General features: G+C 37.2%; 1 long non-coding RNA gene across 1 annotated transcript in view; it reads left to right on the forward strand.

Moving 5' to 3' along the window:
* The first annotated feature begins 5,433 nt into the window (after positions 1–5,433).
* Positions 5,434–14,920, forward strand: part of LOC106901232 — a 117,595-nt gene continuing 108,108 nt past the window's right edge. Inside the window, exons 1-3 of the long non-coding RNA XR_001414287.1 lie at positions 5,434–5,532; positions 6,580–6,717; positions 13,164–13,339. This is a non-coding gene — a long non-coding RNA (uncharacterized LOC106901232). The remainder of the gene's footprint in view (positions 5,533–6,579; positions 6,718–13,163; positions 13,340–14,920) is intronic.

A 14,920-nucleotide genomic window follows, 5' to 3' on the forward strand; every position in this document is an offset into this window, starting at 1 on the left:
GTGGTGGCGGGGCAGCGTTGCCCTACCGGCCTGAGCCACCCGATGTCCCCGTCGGGAGGGAGCGGGCCCGCCGGGTCACTGTCAGGCGCCGCTCCAGGGGTGCTGGGCCTGCGCCCGGCCCGGCTCTCGGGGTGCGGGAGGGATGCGGTCCCTGCCGGCAGGCTCCGCGGCGGGGGGCCCGGCGGAGGTGTGCGAGGCAGGGCGGCTGCCCCGGCGGCGGGGCTGGGCAGCGGGAGGGTGCACATGGCTCAAGCACTCTCAAGCGAGAGCGTGGCTTTGCCCGCTGTAAATTAATCCGCTTTTGAAGCAACTTGTTTTTAGCAGATGCTGGCCCACGCAGGCTGGGAAAGCGGGCAGCCCGTGCTATTTTTTGGCTTTGTTTATGTAATATTATTTAGGAGGTAAAGGTGGACAAAAGGCCTTCCCAATATTGATGACAGGCCAGAAAATGCTCTGCTATCCACACACTTTTATTATGATCTGGTAGGGTGAAAGCCCTGGTGTTTTTATTGCCGTAGAAAAAAGTCCCACAAAACCCAACCCAAAAGCAGAACAAGGAATTGCTACTCTTTTCAATGCCCCTCAATTGCTGTTGATAGCATGTAGCCATCAAAGCACTTACTGCTTGTGCATGAAAGGTTGCTTAGCTGTATTGGCAGGTGAAAGATAGTGTGCCCTTACATACTTGCACTTGTAGAAATGACCCATCCAAACTGTTGCATAAACTTCCTCATTCATCTGAATCTTGCTGATTTTCAGTGGGTTCCTTTGTGCTCTAGAAGTAGACCAATGTGTTTTTAACATCTATCCTACTTATTTCTTCTTGTTGCAGAACGTTTATTTTTTCAGCCTGAGATATTTTTTTTAAGTGACTTTGTTGATCTGTAACAAGTCAGACTCTGCATGTGCCTCTTGTGGCATGCATTGAAAGGAGATTGGTTCATCATCACTGGTTACTCTTGTTCTTAGTGAAATTTGGACCTTCTCTCCCTTCAGAGCGTGAACTGAGTGCAGTGAGTCAGTGCAATATCACACTTGAAAACCATGGAAGCTAAAGGAGGGAAAGCACAATTGTATTGAATGATATTATTTTGTTAAAGTTATAATAAGCTGTAAGGCCAAACACCCGAAGATTAAGAAACACCTAAAGTTTAATTTGCTTTTACATGCTGATTACATGTATGAGCATATTTTGTTAAGAAGGGCCCTGCCACTTTTGTCACTTAGCAAATGGACTGGCAGATTAGGTTTCTTCTTTTTCTCCATATTCACTGCAGATCCAGGTCTTGTTAATTACTGCCTCTCACCAGTCAGGCCTCAGGCTACATGCAATTTTAGTAGTTATTTAATACATCCCTAGTCAGAATGAATTCCTTTTTGTGAGGGAAGGACCAATCCCCGCTTAGTATCTGAAATTTTTAGTTCAAAATTTAAAGGGTTGGGATCTGAAACATTTGAGAATGCTGAGGAATAAATAGGATTTTGATACTTGTATTCATAAACTTGTCCATGATAAAAAAAGGGAGTGTGGTAATGAAACTCAAGGGCTACAAATTAAGTTTGTACACCTAGTCATTGCAGTAACATTTCTTAGATTTTATGTGTTTGACCTTGTCACCTTTGCTTTATTCTTGTGTAGATTTAAAGGTAAATCACAGCATAGATGTGCATTCATGTAAAGCATACAGCAAAAAAAGTCTTGCCATTGGTCTGCTTTTTATAATAGACCATTATGGTAGATCTCTCATTTTGCTTTGAAGTGTTGCTTGAGCTACTGTTTCAGGGTTTACCTTTTAAGACAAACATTTTAAATCTTCGGTATGGCTATTCCCATGTGGTGTTTTTTTTTTTGTTTGGGAGGCTTCACCTCTCACGCAATTGGAGGAAGTTCAAAAGTAGGATTTATACTTAACGAGAACAACGTCCAAAGATCAGATGAGCTTAGGCCAGGTTTTCCACTTCTGTACAACTCACCCCTCCCACCCCCAAAAACCAAACAAAACATTTGACTGCCAAATCAGAACACAACACAGAAATCCTATCTCTCTTGTGAAACTCGATGGTTTCTCTGTCACGTATCACAGAGGTAAGAGCCGGAAGAGAGAGCTCCGCGAATCGAGCCAGTCAGTATTTACGTTTTGTAGTCCACGTCTCCTCAAACGCAGTAATGGTTCCTACAATTTGTAAATATGTTGGGGCTCTCTTTGTTTTCATGAAAGCCCCAGCTGTTGCCTCCTATATGTAATTGAGCTTTTATTTTACAAACTAGAAGAAACTCGACTTTGTGAATATGGACAAATATTAAAAAAATAATGACAGATGAATCCTACAATGTGAAGTGCAAGGCATGTTTTGTTTTTTTGACTTTGACCTTGAGGAGGTTTGTTTTGAGAGGTGGTTTGTGGGTTTTTGTTGTTGTGTTTTGGTTTGGTTTTTTAAGAAGGCTTGAGATTCATTGTGCTAGGAATGCCTGAAAGTTTTTGCTTGCAGATGTGATACTTAAATAGTCCTTGTTTTTTAGAACTCATCAAGAGGCTTGAATCTTCAAAATTATTTTTTTTTTTTTAAAGTTTTTGATCTTGTAGGTCTAAGTTACATGGTCTGTTTATACACAGAAGTCAGCAACAACTATATGTGAAACAATCCTCTATGAGTAGGTAATTAACATTTACAATGCTATCCCATATTCACGTTCACAGTAGTTCTGTAATGATGTATTGCTTCAGATTTTGTTAATGCAGTGTGTGAATACTGGCTATCAAATTATGATTGCATGGGATGTATTACTGAAAGGAACTGCTACAATATGGCACCAAAGTTCTGATTTATTCTGAGGTGGATTTTTTTGGTTTTATGAAGAGTGTCTCTGGATTTTGCACTACAGCAATACTAATTGTGAAGTAACTGATGATACCTTGAGTACGAGTCTGAACCAGAGCTGAGTAAACAATGCAGGATGCAAAGACACTTTAAAGGAAGTTCAAAAACCTTTACGTTCAGACAAAAATAACTTTCCACCTAGCTGTAGTTACAGTTTGAGTGAAGTCTGCTTAAATGCAAGGGAACAATTTCCTTTTCCTTGAGAAGAAAGAAACAGGTTTAAAAATTTACAGAGTAATTAGATTTTCCAGTTTCCTTGACTTACATTTATTGCTGAGATTAGAAACTGCAGTGTTCAATAACTATGTTCTGGCAAGTTTTATGTAACTTTCTTTTCCACTCTTAGTTTATTATGGTTAATAAAAATGAAATGCTTGCTTTGGAGGTACTTTCAGTCCTCTACATAACATTTGTTCTGAAGAGAAATAGGTACTTAGATCTTTTTTGTTTTCCTCACCTTTGCAAATAGCACAACAAATTAGTTGCTTTATATTAGGGAAAAATAAAGTCTCTTGTTATCGTCATTCCGGATGATAATTTGTTTTGTCACGGGTATAAAATTTCTTTTGTATTCAACAGTTAAACCAGCACAAAAATCGAGAAGTTCAGGAGGGAACGGTGTACTGAGAATACATCCCTCCAGTGCTGCATTGTGTGGGCTTTTGGAGCAGTAAATCCTGGTTCAGCTGCATTGTGCCCGGTGGAAGGCCACCCACAGCCCAATGCCCGGTCATCCTTTCAGCAGAACTTACCCTGACTGTAGCGCCACGGTTGGCAAGGTTAACCTGACAACCAAACTGGTTAGCATCTTTCCCAAACCTAGAAATGAAAATCTTAAACACATTTAAATATAAGAAGGTTTGGTACATGGAAAGGGTAGATATTCACCAGGTCAGTTCCTTTTTTAAGGGGATTTACCCCCCCCCCAAGATACAATAGGAGGGAGCAGCTAATCTTCTGAGATTTTTTACTACTCTGTGGTTAGCTATAAGGAAGCAAATGCAAACAGTGCCAAGTTAGCTTCCCTGCAATCTTTAAATGTCATCTTTCTAATGATTTAGCAGTTATGAAAATGCCAACATTAGTCTTAAAATTCTTTTAAGTGCCAAAAAATATGCAAAAAGCTTGCCAAAGCATACACACGCTCTCTTCTGGTAAACACTGAACAGAGAGAACTTTAAAAAATGGAACAGTTATTTATTTCTAAATCATGCTGCTGCATAAAGCAGCTTTTATATAGTAGTATTTTACAGAACTGTTTAGCATATTTTGTTGGGGTTCTACAATAAAGATAGATTTATGATACTCAATTTCAGTAAAAGTGCCTGAAAAATATTTGCTTTAAACTGATGTAAAATTGCTTTATCTTTATCATAGAGACAACATAAAACCCCAAGGATTTGGCCAGACTTCATGAAATAAGTAAGTATGAATTAAGATCATTGCTGTGTATTTTGGATTCTCTGTGAGATTATATAATCTTAAATTTAGATTTAAGCTCTTTAACTTCTAGGGCGTTGTTATGGGATGTCCTATTGTTTAGCTTTATGGCCATAAATATTCTTCCCGTGAACAATGCTCTTCACAGTTGGGTCCTTGGTATTTTCTCCTGCTTAGTTATGAATTCATTGCCATAATACTCTTTTATTCAAGTTTTGATTTAATTCTGGGGTAGACTATTTTTTGGTGTAAGTGGATGTAGTTTGGAGAGACTATATGAGTTACTAGGCTTGTTCAGTGATAAAGTAATGCCTTCCAGTGATTACAGTGAAATCCCATTTTACCTGAAAACATTTAAAATTATAAGTGTGGCTACATGAGGACTGTAATAGTATGAGTAGGCTCTTCATTGGTTCTCGCTCAGTTTCCTGAATAAAATAGGGTGAAATATATCTAGGTTTTGAGGAGTTGAGTTTCTCGGGAAAGAAGCACAGACTCCAAGCTGAGAAAATACCTGAATTGTTTTGGAAGTCTACCTGTGGTTAAGAAGCTATAACCCCCATAGCAGCAGCAGGAAGCCTGTACCCAATATCAGCTGCCCCAGAGTCCTATTTTAAGGTACAGAGGAAATGGGACAGTGAACTTGGTTGCCAAGAGATGGGCACATGTTCTCTTTGGCTAAATCTACTGTGTTTTCCAGCAATGGGGTGAGGTAAAGAGTTGGTAGCGGAATTACGTCAAAACCATGCAGTTTTTTCTGGCAGAGCCTATCTCTCAGAAGCCAGGTTAATAATAAAATGGTAGTTGCGTTGTATTATTAACAGATGCATCAAAAATGGAAGCATAGATGGCCATTTAAGCAATCTTCTTTCCCAATCTAACGGAAGTCTGCTTGGCTAGACTTGGCACTCAAGTCTAACAGCAGGTCATTTATTTATTATGTTTATTTCAGTATGTTTGTGTAGCTAGGTTACTGACTATTTAAGCCTATTTCTGATATGACAAGATTTAAATCCAGTGGAAGAGCTTGTCTGATAATGTACATCTTCTTTCTTTTTTTTTTTTTTATTTTGTAGAAAAACATAGAAATTTGTGGCAGAAAAAAACCAGAGGCTTGGCCAAACTATGCTTTCTTAGGAACCGGGCTAAATAGGAGCAGAAGCTATTCTGTGTAGCTGTGAGTTCAAGAAATACTTGAGATAATTACTGGAGGTAATTCCATGTGAGAAGTAAACAGTGATTTAATTTTACTCTTATGTCTGGTTGAATTTCAAAGTTAAATCTTGGTAGCAGAGCATAGCAATTTCTTGAATATCTGAACATTATTTTGACTGTTGCAGGCTTCAACCAAATTACTGGAAAAAGTGATTACTTCAAAGGTGTGGTGGCAGAGAAAGCAATAAAAAGCCCTGAATGTTCCTCTCCGCTGTTTTCATCTGAAGGCTTCATTCCAAAATGTTGGCTTTTGACCCTGATGTGTTTAGTCAGGTTTAACCTTCCTTATATGAAGCAACCTTTAAAAAGAGATCAGATCTATAGGTCAATATGGGTGGAACAGACTCATAATAGGTACCCCACCAATTTTTAATCATAGTTAGTCATTATCATCTTCATGGGCTACTTGAGAACACCTAGACATGCAAGCTGATCATTGCTCCGTTTTTAAAGAGGGCATATGATGACTGAATGTGTTACCAGCTTTGGAGCCAAATTACGATGGGGCCTGGTATTATCACCTTTATTTCAGTGCTTTTGTTTCAGGCTGTGGTCTAGCTACTGTTTCTAGGTATATGCATCAGAGCTGTTTACAATTTAACAGTTGAACCTCCTAGTGGTAAGAGGGCCAGCAGAAGGTAGCATTTTAAGCTGTGCATAAGGGCTCTGCTGGGGTGAAAGGCACAGCTGTGTGCCTGTTTCAGTTTTGCACATAGAGAATTGTGGGCAAGCAGAACGTCTGCATGTAACTTACGTGTTGATAGCAGTAGGAAATCACTATGGTGAAAATGGCTCTGTATTTTAGCCTAGTGATTTCCATATGCTTAGGGTTCTGTTGCTCAGCTTCTGAGCAGGTGGAGTATGTTTTCTGTGTACGGTTACAGTAAAATAGCATTGAGATAGAGAATGGAGTCAAACAAAAATACGTTATTAGAGCTAGCTAGGACTCTTTCAAGTTGTTTTATTTTTTTCCCTAGAAAAGAAAGTTGTACTGAGGAATTGTATCTATCTATTTTGACAAACTGTCTCTGGAAAACTTTTCAGGTCCTCTGAGAATAAAATTTGTACTTGAAAAAGATCGTCAGAATGGACAGATGGTTGAAGCACTGAGACCCATTAAGCTCTGAATTAGGAACAGCCAAGAAGGGAAATTTCTAGTTGTTTCTCTGACCAGTTCTCTGAGTGAGTGTTTTTCTTTATGACACAATCCATTATTATTTGTATTTAAATTACTTAAATTGCGTGTTTTGATAACTATCTGTTGAAACTTCGTTTATAATTTTTTAAAGATTTGGTTTTTTCCCCTCAAATTATGTCGGGAGTCCAGTATATGGATGCAGGTAGTGTCTTGAGAATGCATTCACCAGCGCTATAGTTTTTCTTAATAGCAATCTAAAACATCTCTCCCAAATATTAGGAAGATAAAAAAAAAAAAGCAGAATAAACCCAAGTTTTCCTCCTGGAGTTCCTCCCAAAGTTAGTAAATCAGGTGTTAGTTACTACATTATCATAATTACTGCTCTTTCCCAATAGAAGCTGAGTAAATGGTTACTGAACAATGACCTAAGAGACAACAAATGTGCACAGTTACAAATCAAAGGCTGGGGGTGTTTGATTCTCAAGTGTGACGCTTTATTGAGATGTGTGTTAACAGTTTCACGTCTTTCAACGTAATGAGGCTCTGGTTTTACTATTTTCTTGATGACAACTGTTAAACTATTGATGGGAGTGGTGTTTAAGTATGCTGTAAATTAATAACTTTGCATTCTTACTGCTTGTAAAGTTGAATCACAGTAAGAGTTAGTTTGTCCATTGTTTTATTAAAGTTTGCTATTTCCTGAATTTGGGAACAAATCCATCTCTCTCAGACTCCTCCACAGAAAAAAATGTTCTCTACTTTGGTGATTAAGCCTTTCTCAGGAAGAAGAGGAAAGTCTTGTTATCATTTTAGGATTTTTCAGGTCTGTTTGTTGCTAGTATTGATAGACTATGTCTCTTCAGCTTGTGTTGTAATTGTCTCTTCACCCATTTGAAGGCAGCTTTTTTTAAATTTACCTTCGCTATATTACTTAATCTATTGTCTTATTAAATGAAATAATTAATGCAACAAATTCCAAACCTCCACTGTGCTTGTGCAAGCTTTATAACTTTACCTCACTGATCAAATTACATAGAACTGTTCATTTAGTCTTAGTTGACTTATATTATGACATCATAGAACTTAACGAATTTCAACAGTTATGCATATTATCAGTGCTAAAATTTGATTTTAAAAGCTTCATTTTCCATTTAATATAGATTTTAATATTGGTCTTACTGGGATAAATGAAAAATAAATGAGTAACATTTCTGATTAAATTAAAATTGATTCTTCTGAGCGAGCACTTAATATTTTCACTATGGGCAAGAATAGATGAGAAAAACTGTAAAACTTCTTAAAAGATAGTGTATCTTGGTCCTTAGGCTACATTTATGTAAATTATATACTAGCGTGCAACTCTGGGATAAGAGTTTAGAAAGCACCTTATTTTTTTATTTCACTTTTGTAGCCAATTTTAACATTTCTCACAGGACGTAACAGGCCAAAATTGTAAAAGAATGAGGAGTCTTTTGATTTTTTTTATATTACCTCCTGAGCCTTACTATTTTTAGAGTTGAGATAGATAAAGCATCTTTGTATGTATATAAGAGAGACAATTCTAACAACAGCAATGCATCACTGGAAACATGTCACAAACAGCCTCTTTTTCTTTCCTAATGGCAATTATGGACCTGATTTCTGCAGTTCATTGGTTATCATGCCTCCCTTCTTCTTACTAGAGACTAAGGATCCCATGGATTGCTAGAATTAGCAGGAAACCTACAAGACCAACTCACCTAGGGCAGTGCTTTACTACAGATCTTGTCATTTTGAGGTTTTAAAAGAAATGAGAATATCATGGGCCAAATAAAGTTTGGAATAGGGTTTAGAATTTTACTGAGGATGTATCAAGTTTAGCTGGTTAGAAGGCATAGGCTTCACAATTCATATCCTGATTGTGTAAATGCTAAAAGATCAGTTGTATTTGCAACTGCAAATTTGTCACTATTCAAAGTGGTGACATGTCTTTTGAAATCATCTATTAGAGTCAAGATACTTGCCTTGGAATGTGGCTGGAACCAGATTTTGCAATGGGATACTTGGATTCTGCAATCGGGTATTAGTTTTCCCCTGATAGTAGGACCAAAATTGTTGACATAAGTGCAGATAATTTCTAGAGATGCATCGTAAGTGGCACCAAACAGAGTCCAGTAAAATAAATGAAAACTAACCACATGAATTAAAATTCTGTAATATAAATGCTAAGTGTGTGCTTTTTAGCCTTTACCTCTCCTTTCTTTTCTGATTTTCTCCAATTTTTCCCGATAATGCTTCATTTTATCTTTTTATCTTTTTTTCTTTTTTTTTTTTTTTTTTTTTTTTTTTCCCTTTGGTAAGCGTTATCCCCCTCGTATCAGTTTTGTCATTCATATTTGGCTGCTGCCAGATGGACTTTCACAAAGGTTTGCTAAAGTCTTTCGGAATCTCATATATGTGGAAGTGACCTGAAAAGATCCGATTGTAGAATTGGGATTCTGCTTGGTAATAGTGCTGTGAGTTTGATCTGTAAGCATTACCCGCAGTATTAGAGATCATAAGGCCATTTCATTCTGGAACACTGCGAAATGGCATACTAATTGTATTACGTGGACTCCAGTTGTACGCTTCCCCGGTTCAGCAACAGCGGAGCAGTCCCATTTAACTATGAAGTAATGTCTGCCGCTCCGTTTGTCCTCAGCTGAACTCAATGTACAGGCCTCTTATGTAATAACGTCCAAAATACAAAGAATCAACAAGTAGCACAAGTACTTTGCTACACAAATTTAAAATCCATGCTGTCACTACCCATCCTAAAGAGTTTTTAAATATAATGTGCATGCATTATTCAGAGATGATTCTTTATTTAAAGGTAGGATTAGTTATTTTGCCAACTTCCCTGTTACAATGATTTTGATGCGGGCAGAGAAACTGCTTCAGTAGATTCATTTCTAAAGGTATTGTAAAATCCATGCTTATGTTAGGGACTGTACACTTCTATAGGTGGAACTATAATATTGCTCTCTTGGCACATACTTGAAGAGATCTTTCACGTCTATACCTATTTAGCATTTACCACCTTAGGAGTTTTAACTTGACGCACAGTGTGTTACCTCATTGTATTTCTGAATGAATAGACTTAAAATACTAAAGACAACTTCAAATGTAAAATGATATAAAGAAACTGCCCCTTCAGGTATTTTCTTTTTTGAGTAATGCTTTATGAAAAAAATATTTAGGAGAAAAATGAATGGAAAGATATGACTCAGCAGCTGAAGTTCAACATAAACTGACAACAGAAGTAAGATTTTGACATACATCAAGACAACTCACTATGCTGAGAGCAAAATTTGCAGCACGGTCAGCAGTCTTCCCCTACTGTACAGCCAGCGTGCTGCAAACTAAATTTGCAATGCATCCTAAAAAAAAAAAAAAAAAAAGCCTGACATATCTTTCAGTTTTCTTTCACATGAACTAGGAAACAAACTCCTGAACTCATTTCACTTGAAGATACAAGCTGGATGGGAATCCAACTCCTTAGATAATGTTTTTTCATTGTAAGAATACTGTGTAACACCTGTTAAATATGGATATAACATAAACTCAAACAGGATGTTTTTTCATGTTTGGCTCTTCAAGTGAACCATTGGATGATTCTACTTCATAGACCACTCACTAATGCACGCTCCACTTTACCTTTTCTTTCTGCAGCCACTAGGTATCTTCTTAACACATTGAACTTCCACATTTTTACTTGGTAGCATTCACATCTAACAAAACTCTGCAACTCCAGCCTTGAGAGTAGCATATTTGTGCTTTTAACAACTGAACAGTACTAGAGGAAGAAGAGGGTGTGATTGCGTGAAGGTGGGGAATATGCTGAGAAACAGCATGCGTAAGGCAATGTGTGGAGTAAACCTGGGTGTGTAGGTATAAAGGGTTGTGCCAGGGAATGAGTGAGTCTTCCTGAGTATGCAGAAGGGACAATACATAGTTATTAAGGGCAGAGAGAGGTATAGTTGAATGTTATTGCATAGGAATAACTAGCATTTGTCTGAATGAATTGTCTCTGTGTGAGAGCATAAAAATAAGTTAAAAACTTTATTTGAGAAGGAGTAGTAGGTATCTGGATTACCCCACAGATTGCTAACAAAGGACAGGTCCTCACTGAGGTTCTAAGAAGAGAGAGAACTGCAGCTGGTAAAGAAAGATTCATCCAAGGGCCAGAATCAAAGCAAAGAGTGCAATGAAGGCCAGGGCTGCTGAGGTGGACAGTTAACCCCACAAAAGCTAAAGTGAGGCACAACAGCTGGACAGAAAAGAGTAGTGGAGAACAGAGCAGACCTGTAGCAAGGTCTGTAAGCAAGCAAGGACTCCTGGGGAGCTGGGCATTGGTGGTGGCCTGATTCCTGTTTGTTTGGAACTTTATTTCTTAAAAGGAAGAAAAAGTTCTACTTCATACAGGACATAAATATGTAAAAAGTTTGGGACTGGGAGAAAACATTTAGAACGTACATCGGGTCACCTTGCTTTTAAAAAATTCTGTGCTTCTCAGTTTTCTTTCTGCTTTTCCTTTCTTCCCTTCATTTCTGCTTCTTTCTGTAGTGATCAGGTTGTCCTGGCAGTAAGGAAGTTATGAGACATAACCATTCCTAATAGAAGGATAATTATCCCTGTTTCGCTGTGTGGAAGGGCTGGTCTGTTCAAAGATTACTTTAACTTTTATCATAGTTGATTGTACTCCAACAGACAACAGTAACAAAAAAACCCAACCCAGGAAGCTGCTAATGGATGTATATTTTTAATGTTTCATTTCCTTTTTATTTACACTTAAATTATTTTCATGCTTCATTCATCTTTCTCTGGTTCCAGACAGCTTCTCTGAATGGCCTGAGTGAGTATTCATCTTTATGGTATACATCAAATACATACATCTTTGAACACTCTCTATAAAAATGCACAACTTGGAAAAGATGTAAAAGTGGTTTTTTTCCTTCACAGAGGTTCTAAGTCTTCAAACATATTCAGCAACTCTCTTGAAATACGATGTTTCATACCCTACTGTAGAAAAGCATACAGAATGGTACCGTGTCATCTATGAAAGTCACATCAATACTACAACTAATAACCTCATAATAAGCTCATCCCCAGGGTGGGTGATCAGTGTTAATGCTGTCCATTCCCCATCAGGAGATATTTCAAGACAGATGGTTTCAGTGAATAGAGTAAAGATGTTGCAGGGCTTGGGAGGGAAAATTGAAGGTTGAATTCTAGATGGAAAAAAGCAGAAATGGTCAGATAGTTTTTTGGTTTTGTTTTTTTTTTTTTTCTGGGGCTCATTTTGATAAACTGTATAGCTTAGTTTGTTGCCTAAATCCTTCCTAATAAAAATTTTAGCCAGGCTAATTATTGATTGTGTGTGCAGTCCAGAGATTGGAAGTAGTATCTGTTTTCTGCCTTCATCTCTTATTATAGGTATTGATGACCTTTATAGTTTGATGATCACACTGTACTTATCCTTTATTGGTGCTGGATAAAACATTTATTTGATACTATTGTGCTAATATGTGCAGTAGTATTTTCTGTATGCATTTTTAAGGGAATAAAAGACTTCTAAGTACAAAATTAAATGGCTGCATATAGAAATACTGTGTAAGCATAATTTGTGTCTTGCTGCAATCAGAAGTGTTCAAAATGTAGTTAACACTTTTCCCCTACTCACCTTCTACTGCAAAATAGTTCAGTCCTATTGCAATATTTTTCATTGTCATAAATAAAAACTTGTAGGATTAGCCCATGATGATTTTCTCAGATTTTTGTACTGGTTTATATTACTCACATTTTCTATATCTGTATTTTGGAAAAGCTTTTACTTAGCAAATTAAATGTATGTATCTTATAAAAGTTCAAGTAAAATTAAGTTTTCCGTTCTCAATATTCTCACATCTGTCTTTGGTAATATGTCTTGCTACGTGGATGTAGATGAAGAGACCTGGAATAACTGAAATCAAGTCTGAGAATTCAATGTAAAAATAAAAGTATTCTCTGCAATTCTCAGCTTGGAGTCATCAGCAAACTTGCTGAGAATGCACTCAATCCCACTGTCCATGTCACAGACAAAGATGTTAAACAATGCTGGTCCCAGTACCAGCTGTGAGGAGTGGCATTTGTCACAGATTGCCACTTGGACATTGAGCCATTGACCACAACTGTTTGACTGTTTGATTTTACTAGTTAGGAATATTTTTAAACAGTAAGCTTTGCCAGATTGGCCTGTGTAGATCCTAAACAATTATTTTGCAATGGTAAAGTGAAACTAACAATTTTTACTTTGTTTTGAAATAGTATGCAAAATTTTTCAACTTTCTTTTTGAAAGTGCTCCACCCTGCCCCAGCTCTTCCAGCTGCTCTTCCAGAAATTTCTCAAATTGCCTGCTGCTGTGCAAAAGAGGACTGGAATAGCTGCAAGTTAACTCTCTCTTTCTCTTCATTTATTTTGGTTTTTTTTTAGGTTGCTGCTCTTCAGTTGTTTTCTAGAACAAAATGGTTGTCATTTGAGAACAGGTCAGCAGTGAGTTCTCTGCTGACCTGAAAGTAAAGTGAAATGGAACTACAGAAAGAATTTCTGAAAACTAAAGTATCAAGAGTGAGCATCAAGAAAAAGAATGGAACAGAAAGGAAAGGCAGGTATGAATGTCAAAAAATAAATAAGTAGGGAACAAAGATGCTTTATGGTGCATACTAGCTACGGCTAATAAAAATGGTAATTCATTTGTCCATCTGAATTAAGATTTTGGTCTTTGCATCAGTGAAAACATGTTTTCTGCTCCCGCCAGCTACCATTTTGGGAACCTCATTGCATATGGTATTTGTGATATTTTCTCTGTAACAAAGAGCCAACGTTTTGTTCTTAGTGATGACTAAACAGGAGAATGCCTTTGAAAATGTGCTTAAGTTTAATTTTTTTACACTCTGGGGATTTTGTTACATAGAAGTAATCCATGGAATTGCAGTAAGAAAATATAAATCACTTCAGAAAGGAAACAAGTTGATTCCACATATTGTACATAAACATGCTTAAAATCACATTGTTGTCAGGAGGAACACAAAGCTTCCAATTATTCAAATGACACTTCTGTGTCATTTGAGTAGATTAAACAACATCTGGTAGATTAAACAACATTGATTCCTATTATTTGTTGGTGAGAAAGGAATATTTGCTTACCTGCAAGCTGGACATGTTGACTTGTATGTCTAATGATGTCTGTATTTTGGTATGTTTCTAATAGATGCAAAAAATAGAGCAGGTATTTTTTCTGTATTGTTTTATCAGACAATTGTTGTTAACTGTTCTGATGTGCTTACGGTATACCAAATTTTTGAAAGCCAGCAGCAAAGCCTGCAGACCTACCTAGGCCTTCCTGTGTTCAGGAATTTTCATACTAAAAGCATCACTTTCAAGGCGCAACACTACAGTTCACAATAATCTCCCACAGGTCAAACCATGTAACTCAAGTGCAGCTCCTACAGTATCACTCTTCATATTTTTTCCATAGTTAGTTTGCAGGGTGGAAACCTTGTCTGGGATTAGGACGGTTTAGTTTCACTTGTATCTTCTAGTCATCAGATACAGGCTATCCTAGATAAAGGCTCAAAAATGCCAAAATATAGTTTAAACCCTAACAGTCCTGTCTTAAGTAGAGGAATGGACCAGCTGACATTTTCAGTGCTACTTTTTCAAGTCCTTGTCCTAGAAAGAAAGATATTTTTTTCTCCTTCTTTGCTCTTGAGAGCAGGGTAATCCAACCAGTAGCTATGTCTCCTTTATACAAAAGGAAATAAATTGTCAGTCAGCTGTCACTGCTGAAGATCTGTGATGACACTGTGGCATGCAAAAATAAGTGGTCTATGGTGGTATGGTTCATAAACCATTTAAGACTTTAAGCATTAAAAGTAATGTAAGTACTGATTATCATTTTGCATATTCCTCTTTGTTTCCATATCAAGAAGAGTTTCTACTGCAAATCAGGGTTTCTTAGGATAAAACCTGGTTTTGGAATGTATTTCTGCTGATATGCTAGAGAACAAGACTCAGCATGTGCTAGTATTCTCAATTTTCTTTGACATTCATGCTTTTTATCTTTTCTTTTTCTTAATGAATATCAGATCTTTGTAATGCCAGCGAGGATGTCCTGTTGCCAGGCCAAAAAAAAAATAAAATAAAAAAAAAATCTCATGAGGCCATAAACAGAATTGATGTTTTGTTTT

This window comes from Calidris pugnax, unplaced genomic scaffold (assembly GCF_001431845.1).
Source record: "Calidris pugnax isolate Ruff unplaced genomic scaffold, ASM143184v1 scaffold44, whole genome shotgun sequence".
NCBI lineage: Eukaryota > Metazoa > Chordata > Aves > Charadriiformes > Scolopacidae > Calidris > Calidris pugnax.